The sequence below is a fragment of the Alexandromys fortis genome, unplaced genomic scaffold (genome assembly GCF_014885135.2).
Source record: "Alexandromys fortis isolate MF-2015 unplaced genomic scaffold, M_Fortis_MF-2015_v1.1 scaffold_18, whole genome shotgun sequence".
Taxonomy (NCBI): Eukaryota; Metazoa; Chordata; class Mammalia; order Rodentia; family Cricetidae; genus Alexandromys; species Alexandromys fortis.
Window position 1 is genome coordinate 12190566 of NW_026067897.1, and position 11381 is coordinate 12201946.

Genomic DNA, 11381 nt, shown 5'->3' on the forward strand with positions numbered 1-11381 from the left:
TCTCCTGAGTGCTTCATCCAGTGAGCGGCAGGACCAGTCCTCTCTCATCAGCAATCAGTGAGGTGTGGGACCAACTCCTACGGACCTATCCTCTCAACCTTGGATGGTATCAGGAGCCAGAGACATCAACAGAGACTGTGGCAGCATCAGAGACGTGAACACGACATGGGCCCTGCCAGCAGCCCAGGTCCAGACATCAACAGAGTCCTCAGTGGCAAGCAAGTCACTTGCCACCTCAGCTCACTCCTCATCTCTTTTGCCTCTTCAGATATGGCTCCATCTACAGGACATGAGGCATTCTATCTCTTTTTATCTCATATACCACCCCATACAGTTGCTCACCATAATAGTGCCTTTCTGCTTGGAGCTGCAAGATGCTGAGCCGGTCTGTGTTTTTCCCCCAGAGCCCAGGCAGACTACCCCAGGCCATTGTGTAGACCCTCTTATCCTTCTCAGTCTGTCATGGCACTGAGCAGGAGCTGCTTCCTCATCACAAAGGTATCATAATGGTGCCCAGCCACCTGGAGTCTCAGAATGCTGTTGCTGGAGTCCTCTCACAGGCTGGGGCTAGAAATTCTGTGTTGCATTTGGTTTGCATACATGGATGAGAAAATATCCCACCTCCCTTTATGGGTTCTCTGTTAAATTAGATGAGAATATTTACTGGGACAGGGGGTTACATGGCAGAGCAGGTGTAGTGATATATCATTTGTATTTTAATAAATAAAGCTTGCCTGAAGATCAGAAAAGTAAAACAGTCACACTGGCCAGCCTTACAGAACAGGCAGCAATGACACACTTGTAATCCCAGTAGCCACACTAGCTTGCCATAGAAATCAGGTGGTAGTGGTGCATGCCCTTAATCCCAGAACTCAAGGGGATTATAAAACCAGAGGAGAAAGTTCTCAGTCTCAATCTCATTCTGAGTTTCATGGAGGTAGGATCTCCATTTTCAGACTGAGGTCGAGGTAAGAGCTAATATAGTCCGCTGTTTTGCTTCCCTGGTCTTCAGGTTGAATCCCAATATCTGTCTCAGAGTTTTTATTAATTGTGCTTCAAGCAGGCACTAAGTTCAAACTCAGATCCCTTTTTCATACTGTATTTGGCTTTGTAAAGAGCCTTTGCCATTGACATTCCTGTCTCCACTATAATGAGACCTTGTGGGAGAACTGACCCATCTCAACTGTCTTCTACATGTATTGACATCTTCTTCCATAATGGTTCAGTCATGACAACCAAGAGTTCACGTCAATGATGCTAGAAACAATCCAAATCTCATCTTACTCTCATGGTCAGCTGGTGTCTTTAGCTATTTTACCTGTTGCTGTGATAAAATACTCTTATAAAAGCAACCTAAGGGAGAGGCTCTGTTCTGACTCACAGTTGAGGGTAAATTCAATTCTGGTAGGGAGGTCAAGGCAGCAGGTGCCTTAAGCAGATGGCCATGTTGTCTTCACGCATAATGCATGCTCTTACTCAACTTCCTTTGTCCTCTTACAGCCCAGATCCCAGGTTAGGGAATGGTCCACGCACAGGAAGTGGGCCGTTCCACTTCACTTAACCTTAATTAAAGGAATCAAAGCAATTTTAACAGGCATGCATAGAGGCAAACCTAAACAGATATCTCGCAGGTGTTTTCTGTTGCCTGTCTTCTAGGTGGCTCTAGATTCTGATTGGGGTGGAGCCTTGGCCTCTTGAGGAATTAATTGTGCAGAATGTGTTCTGAGGATGCCCTTGAGGCATTTCTTTGTTGTAAATATGTTTAAAAGTTAAAAATCATAGCGAGGACGGCCATCATCTATCTAATTTTTTCATTTCATTTTATTCCAATTTATCAGAGCTCAGTGGTAACTTATGAAATATGTTTTTCCCTGTGTTCTTCCTGAAGAGAAAACAAGGAAGACCGCTTAGGATGATAGAATATATTCTTCTTTAAATGCTCCCACTGACGGGTGCACTTACAATTGCAGCTGCCTCTTTATCTTTCCGGCAGTGGAGCTACCCTGGAGGCTGGTCCCTGCACTGGAAGTGTTCCTTTGAGTGTCCTTTTCTTTGTCAGTTTCGAAACCTAAAAGTTGAAGTGCTGGCTTCTGGTTTCGTTGTGTAAAAGGATAGCACGGGCATTCAGCATTATAGGGTTTACTAGAAAGTGCTCTACGCTGGAAGGTGACAGATTGTCTTGTCTAGGCCTCCTCCCCAGAAGCCAGCTGCTTGGTCACAGGATGTCCATCTCCCCGGGGTACATGTCCTTCAAGAGCTATGTTGCTGGACTGAACCCTACTTTGTATTTTAAAAGTCTGACAGTTTGTAAGTTTCCTTTCATACATCTGCCTGTATTTCTTTAAAAACCTGTTCTTAAATCTCCCCACAGCAGCTCCCTCCTTTCTGATTTTCACTGTTTCAGATGGACTATCCTCATCAATTGTTTCCACTTGGTGTGAAAAATCCCTCCTCCTTTTCTTCCCTTTTATCTCTGCTCTTCTTTTTGGACAACATGTTTTTGTCTCCTGGTTCCAAGCAAGTAAGCCCTTCATCTGTTCAAATACAAAATCGGAGGAAAAAAAAAAAAGAAAGGAAAGGAAAATGCCTTGGAACAAGGCAAAGTAAATCACTTGCCTTCAAGATTCAGCTGAAAATGTTTCTCTGCGCTTCATGCTTTATGTCAGAACATCTGAACGTCCCCCCACTGAACAAGATGATAACAGAGAGTGGTTTTAAATGTTTGCTTCTTGCTTTTTTTTCTGCCAGTAAACCATATCTGCATGAAGCCAGGGCCACCTTTCAGTGAAAATGGAACAGGAGGCTGCCCTCTGCGATCCGAACATGCCTCCAGCCCTATTTATTTATGAGGAGCTTTGTGCCATAATGTTATCCAGCTTTATGGGAGCCATCACACAGTCCTGGTAATCTGATAGAAGGCTTTAAATGGATAGGCTCTTCTGCCAGTTTTGTGTGCCAGAAGGTTTTGGGCTTTGAAAGAAAGAAACAACAAACAAACCTCAAAACCTTAAGATCAAATCATAATGCCGAAGGAAAACATTCCCAAGTCTTTCTGAAGAGGATTTTCTATAGATATGATACAGCAAAGAAGATAGCAAATATGTAACTTTAAAAAAGTAAAAACAAAATACACTAAAAAAAGTCTCAAAACTTAATTAGTAAGTTATTACAATGTACTTTTCAATTTCATGAAGAAAGCAATGCTAAGATATTTTGAATAAATGATTTTTTTTTCATATTTGTAATGTGTTTCAAACACATCATTTTCTTTTCAAGGCAGAGACTTAAGGAAACACTCCTACATTTGTCTCAGATGGGAAAATGGAGACATTAACAAGAACACATACTAGTAACACTCGGTGTTCAGTCTCAATTGACTGGGATCCAGGACTTCGTGCAATCTGCCCAGCAGAGTACGAGGATTATTAATGTAATGAGACAACACAGTGCACTCATGAGACAGACCCAGAAATCTTTGCTGTAGGGGAAGGGCATAAGACACAGTGGCCCGATTAGTTTATAAATAATAAGAACGAAAGGAGCATAAAGATACTACTCTGCTAGACGTGAATGAATTTACAGATACTTCGTGGATAGTGGGAGAGCAGGGGTTAAACTTAAGGTCTCTCCCTTCCAGGAGTTCTGCTTGTGCTGCAGGGAGCACAAAAGGAAGTGTTAGGTGATAGGGAAACAAAGCACCCGGTGGTGTGAGCCTTCTCCTTAGACAGCAGCTGCTCACAGGGCTTCAGGGCTGTGGCGTGGACCTCCCCTTCCTGATAATTCTCTGAGTTATTCTGGCTGCATTTCTTTTACCTACTCCACTGAGTACCTCCCAGATGCCAAATAGTGGAGATGAAGTAACTTGACTTCAGGTAACTGAGAAGGTTTAGAGAAGTGGATTTGGTGTGATTTAATTAAGTCAGTCCGTATTGATGCCTTTGCAGTCTGCCTCCTCTCTACTTAAAAAGAAATTTAGTTTTTTTCCCCCCAGTAAATGTACAAAATAATGAGCTCTATGGAACTTAGTTATTTTTATGTGTATTTTTGTGTACATGTTTATGTGAGTGTATGTCTCTGTGCAGATATGTGTGTAATATGTGGATGCCAAGTTTTATATCAGGAGTCTTCTTCAACCGTTCTCCACCATAATACATTCCGGGGTTTTCCTATTCTCACTCACCTCTCAGTACTGGAATCACAAGCACATCCCCTTGCACATTTTTAACGTAGGTGTTGGCTGTTGAACTCAGTTCCTCCTGTTTGCATGGCAGATGCTTTACCAATTGAGTTATTGCCCCATCACCGTAAATGATACTTTCTTCCATAAGTAAGTAAGAATATTAGTCAATGTATTGCTATGAAGAGACACCAAGACCATGGCAAGTCTTATAATGGAAAGTATCTACCTGGGACTGGTTTATGTTTCAGAAGTCTATTTCATTATGAACATGGTGGGAGGCATGGAGCATGCAGGCAGACATGGAGCTGGAGAGGTAGCTAAGAGTTAGTTCTACATCTGGATTGGCAGGTAGCAGGAAGAAAGAGTGAGACCCTGGTCCTGGCTTGAATATCTCAAACCTCAAAGCCCACCTCCAGTGACTCACTTCCTCTTAGAAGGCCACAGATACTCCAACAAGGCCACACATCCTAATCCTTGAAAATAATGCTGTTCGCTATGATACTATGGGAGTCATTTTCATTCAAACCACATATAGATATATTAGGTAATCATTGCCTTGTAGTTTTATGAACTTGTATATACAAAGAAGTTTTTTTCCCTTTATTACCAACTTAATATTTTGCTATAGAGTAAACCTATTTAATAGGAAGTACCAATTTTCTATTGGTGAGGCTACTGGTGGATGAAATAAAAGAAGAAAGGATTCAATGGGAAAGGAAGTGGGATACCAGAGGGTGATATTGAGTGAGTATATACAAACTTTAAAAACGTAGATTCTGCAAATGAGAGTAAACATGCTCATTTGTCTTTCTGAGTCCCATTTGTCTTGTTTATTATAATCTACCTTTACATCCAATTTCCTTTAAATGATATGGATTTGGGTTTTTTTATGGCTGAATAAAAGGCCATTTTGTGTATATATACAATTCATCTGTTATCAATTCATCTGTTAGTGAATGTCTAGGCCCTGTCTTGGCTATTGTGAAAGAGCTTCTCTGATATTTCTGTAATGTGCTAACTCACATCTAGGCCTTTGATATGAATGGATAATATGGTAGGTCTAGTTTTAATTTTAAAAAATTATTTCAATTTTGAGATTATGATTTAATTACATAGTTTTCTCCTTTGCTTCCCAGCTTCCAAACTCTCCTGTATATCCCTTCATAATCTTTGTCAAATCCATGGGTTCTGATTTTAGTAATTCTTACTACATGCATTTGTGTATATGTTAATACAGAAATATTTCTAAATGCAACCTGATCAGTCTGAATAATTGACTAACTTCCACATCTTAATTTAACCCATCTCCATTAATCTGTGCATCACCATGAGGTCATGGTCTACCAACAAAGTTTCAGCATGTCTATCTCTGGCAGTGAGTCCATGGTGTCCCATGACTCTGCCTTCTTCCTCCCAGCATTCAGTTTTGTCTTCTCTGCCTACCTAAGTTCTGCCCTAATCAACAGGCCAAGGTAGTTTCTTTATTCACCAATGGTATTCACAGCATATAGAGGGGAATCCCACATCATATGAATAATGTTTAAGTTTTCCACAGTGAATAATAACTTTTCTTGCAGTTATCTTTGAAGTTTTCAGGCATCTCTACAGGAACAGAATTGAAAGAATGTGTATGTATTCCAATAGGGATTTTTTTAGACTGTCTTATGACTACAGGACCTGGGTAGTCCAAGTATGTCATCATAGACCCATCAAGAAGCATGTCTCTTAGTTGATTCCAGATCCTGTCAAGTTGAAATTAGGAAATTAGCCACCATATTATTTATGTCTCTTTTATTTCTTTCTCTTTTCTTACTTTTATAGTCCAGGCTTCAGGCACTACATCAAGTCAGAATGGAAAAAGTAACACACTCATTGTTTTTTATTGAAGAAGATTTTAAAAAAGTATTTTTTTGAGACAAGGTCTTGCTATGTAGCCCAGGTTCTCATGATTCTCCTGCCTCAGCCTTCTGAGTGATGAAACTATGGATTTGCACTATCATTTCTGGTTTTGTCTCCTTTCTTACTGTCGTTATATGTGTGACTGTTATATATGTGATGAGTTTTGAGAGTGGACCTGATAGTATGGATGTCTAGGCATCACCCTCTAAGTAGTATGTCCCAGTCTAAGTGTATCCAAAACACTCTCATTGCTGCTGTACCCACTCCAGTCAGTAGTAGCTATTAATTGATTATGTAATTCCTATTGAATTATAGAGATCCTTATAAAACAATATTAGGTAATGGAAATAAAGCAGGTATTAAGATAAATGTGGCCCAATTGCAAGAAATCAGTTTTTAAGGAAAAGACTAATTTAGTATTGCTCTATAAGGCACTTTCAGATGATTCTGGATTTTAGATCATATAAAGATGTTTCTAGCTTTGAAACCAGTGCTTATGTATGCAGAATGCATGTGAAAAGTGAGGTAGAGAGAGGAGATGGGGTATGGCTTCTTTGTGGACCAGTGTGTTAAAAAAGAAATGTCATCTTAATATAAATATGCACTCACTTTAGCTGTAGTCATATTTTATTCACACTTTAGAGGAAAATGGATGCACGTCACTATTTGTGTGACTCCTTTGATCTACAGTGAAGTTTGTGATTAGATATACTGAATACAGGAACTATGAACTTACAAAATATGATGAAGATCACATAAAATTATTGCTTGCAACAGTTCTGTTGAATAGATTTTTCAAGACATATAAAACTTGATGCAATGTTCCTTGTTACTCTTTTCATTTTTTACTTTGAAAAGGTTCAGGTATGCCTTATACAACAAAGACTCATGTATTTATATTATCCAGTTTTATTTTTTTATTTCACTTTTCTTTGCTATCTTTCTTTTGCTTAAATGCTGCGGAAGTTCAGAGCATGTCATGTCATTTTTCTCATTGTGTAGGTCATAAGAAAAAGATAGTTTCTTAACCAAAATGCTATACTGTACCTGAAATCCCCAGTGACTCTCCAACAGTGTCTTCCAGTCCCTACTTTCCCCAGTTTTCACAGCTCACTGTTATGAATTCAGACCCATAATGGCTTCAGTGAATGACCAATAGTAAGTTCATGTCCAATAATCATCAAATATTTTGGTTTTTAAAATGCATATATTTCTAGCTGGTGTTTATTGATCATCTTTTATGTGGCAAAATTGTTCTCAGAACATTTTTAAAGGATTGATTTACTGTATATGTTCAGACTGGGGGTGTAGCTCAGTGGTGCAGTATTGCTCACTTAAATGTACAAAACCTTGAATTTCATCCCAGCACAGAAAATGAATGACAAAATATTTTGTTTCAGTAATGCTCTGGGTAGATGTTATGATCTGTCTTTTCCCATAAGGACCCATTTTCGCAGTCACCTGGTTTTATAGGCAGAGGAATGGGGAGGCTAAGTAGCTCAGTGGCTGTCATCACAGATGCAAGCACGTGGCAAGGCATTCAGCTTCAGTCCCTGTCTAGATATTGAGGTAGCAATGAAACCCACTATGCAGACCTGATATAAATGTTTACAGTAGCAGGCATGTGAGTGTTCGCTCTTGTATTGGGATTGTTACTTTATCATTTAAGTCTGATTTTACCTGACTCTGTGGCACAGATATGATCTTTGTATAAAATCCCAATTACAAGTATTTTGCTATGATATTAAAACCATTATTGTAGGAGAGGGCTGTTCATTGGTTTCCAGCTGTGAAGCTAGCTTAGACCTGAAATAATCACACAGAAACTATATTATTTAAAATACTGCTTGGCCTATTAGCTCTAACTTCTTATTGGCTAGCTCTTACATTTCAGTTTAACCCATCTCTATTAATCTGTGTATCAACACGTGGCAGTGGCTTACCGGGAAAGTTTTAGCATGTCTGACTCTCGCAGGGGCTCCATGGCATCTCTTTGCCTCTGCCCTTCTTATCCCAATATTCTGCCTAGCTTTCCCTGCCTACCTAAGTTCTGCCTTGCTATAGGTCCAAAGCAGTTTGTTTATTCTTTAATGGTAATCACAGCATACAGAGGGGACTCCCACATCAAAACATACTTGTCTGTTTAGGTAACACTGAATCTATCTGCTTAGTTTATCACGTGAAAAAAATAGTTTGATTAAGAACTTATATAGTTATAAATGCAGGGCTTGTGATTAGTAACAACTTTTTGTTATTACCAGAGGATGGAGCCTGTAACAGTGAGATCCCCTGAGTGGCAGGGACTGAGACTCCTACAGGATCAATGGCTGGAGAATAGCCCATTTCCTCCAGACATGGACTGGCATCAGGCAGCCTATTCATACTAAGAACTTGAACACACACACACACACACACACACACACACACACATCACTCAAACAAGGCAGAAGTGTGTTTCTCTTCCATTTAACTTCTGGACATAAACAGGCAGGATGTTGCTAAAATCTGGGCTCTTTGGATCTTTTTCTGCTCACTATTATGAAGGATCTGCCTGCATTTACATAGGCCCGGATGGATTGCTATGTTCCATGCATTCCAGTCAGCAGGAAGGGAAGAAATGAGAAGGAGACCATATTACCGTTTCCTAGAGCGTTTCTCAGTGATATTCTTCCCCTGAAGCTGGTTCCTCTGCCGGGCATCTTGTAACAGGATCTTGCTGGTTATAAAGGAAGGTGGACAGTACATCCAGGCTGGAAGACCGGGTGCTGCTTCAGATATCCATGTCCTCATACAGTAGAAAAGGAGGCAGAACGAGTCTGCCATAGGCTCTGCCATGTCTTGGAAACAGCATTTTCACTTGTATTCTGGAAGGTGTTATTATAGAGTGCATACCTTTTGCTAAACTTAGCAGAGATTGCTTTAGGTCATAGAATCCATTAAAAAAACACTTTTAGTGAGCTCTAAATGTATATGCTTGGTCTCCAGTCCTTGCTTTTGTTAACTCATTTTGCTCAGGAGAATGGTTGGACAATGGATGGAGATGTGAGAGGAAGGAACATGTGCCTATCCCTGTTGAAGGTGGAGAAGTAGCTATATGACCTCCAGGTTTTGTTTTTCCTTTGATTATTTGAGGTAGATGATGAGGCTCTAAAAGATGATGGGGCTATAATATAAAGAAGAAAGTATGTCTAAATCACTGTGTGGCATGAAGTCCACTCCTCGTATGAAAAATTCCTTGGGCCATTTCATAAAGAAAACCCTAAATATTCTTATGTTTGAATATGGTAAGATTTGGAAATCTGTTTATTAATATCACTTTCCCTACTATAACTAAATATCTTGCTTTTAGGACCCCATTTGCTATTGATTTTTGTAGTCATTGTGGTTGTGGAACTAAATGTTTCACAAGGAACACCAGAATTTTGATTTCTAAGCAGCTGGTGAACATTTTTGGGTTGTAACATTTCTCCAAATTTTGTTGTTATTCACAAATTTCCATTTGTTTGTGAATTTTGTTCTCTGTCAAAACATTTAAGACTATTTTCCATCTTTTAGAAAGTGAACAGCAGTTTTTCTGACACTGTTTTTTTTTTTCTGATGATAAATAGTTTTTCCCTTCTACTTTTGGGTTTCAAGATGCTAATGAGAAAACAATAAGTCTGTACTGAGACAGGAATTTTGTACAGTTCTTGCTGGGGTCGTTTTTGCGTGATAGTGACATTGCAACTTATTCTTAGAAAACAAATTTTATGAATCTCGAACATCTGTAGGCTTATAGATTAAGAAATAGACATAATACAGTCCTCACATCAAACTCCCCAGTGACAATGATGTCATAATGTTCTGTAGAACCACCAGCTTATTAATTATCTGTGCACTATTGATTTTTACAAAGACATTTAGCATATTTACAGAGTCAAGATAACAGTGCACTTACTTACTTGCTTCCGCCATTCTTAGTCCTTAGCTGGAGTCTAGGGTTATAGACTGGGAAGTGGAAGATGATCAATGACTAAACAAACAAACAAACAAAAAACCTCAGTCAAGACCATATTGTAATGACTACTCTTCTTATCTTCGGAAAATACCACTTAGTAATATCAATAAACCTTGTTAATTGATTTCAGCCATTAGTTTCACTGAGTATGATATTCTAGGAGATGGGTCACAACTCTGGTTGATGGGTCATGTGGCTGTAAGCCTTTGCTCTTCTTCTTCTTCTTCTTCTTTTTTTTTTTTTTTGGCTTTTCGAGACCGGGTTTCTCTGTAGCTTTGGTGCCCATCCCGGAACTAGCTCTTGTAGACCAGGCTGGCCTCGAACTCCCAGAGATCCGCCTGTCTCTGCCTCCCAAGTGCTGGGATTAAAGGCGTGCGCCACCACCGCCCGGCTTTGCTCTTCCTTTTAAGGTTTGCTTTTGCTTGGTATTTTAAACTGCTTTGGACAATTACAATTATCTAGAAGCGTTCATCAGACAAATTTGTTGTGAAGAAAACGTTATGTGTTTGTGACCTTTGTTTGGTAAGGATTATAATTTCTTAATGCCTAGCCAACAAATGTTTGAATTCTAACTGATCAGTTAATTATACAAAGCTGAACTCATGGGTTTGCTTTTTCAGGGGTAACACAACATTCAAGTCAGAAAACACAAAGAAACTGTGAGAGTTATCAGGTAGTACAGGTGTGATGATACGGACAGGAACAGGTTAAAGCTCCTGGGAACGTGTGTAGTGTGCTCAGAACAGTGTTATATAAAAAATGACAAAGGATTTCTTGAGAAGATGGCTGGCACAATTACTCAAGTGAGTGGCCTACGACTGAGAATCTCACTGAGAATCATCCAGTTCAGGGTAAAAACAAGTATAAACCAGGCCAACTTTGGAAAATCTAGAAAAAACAGCTGGATTGCAGCAGGACATAAAGTTGAAAAGAGAGAGGCACCAGATTATATCAACTTGCTTGGTCTGAGGAAACCTGGAGGAATTGTTCCGAGTAACATTAGTATTCTTGTTCTAATCTGTTGCCATAATAAACACTCTGATCAAAAGCAACTTGTTTTTTTTTCCCCCTCAAAGTTATTTGCCTTATACCAAGTCACAATCCATCACTTAGAAAAGTCAGGGTGAACTGAGACAGGAATTATGGAGGAATCTTGCTCACGAGCTCATCTACTGGTTCATGCTTAGATAATTTTTTTATACAGTCCAGGGTCACCTGCCTATGAACAGTACCACCTTCGATGGGATGGTCCATCCTATATCAATTAACAATCAAGACAATACCCTACAGACATTCCCGCAGGGC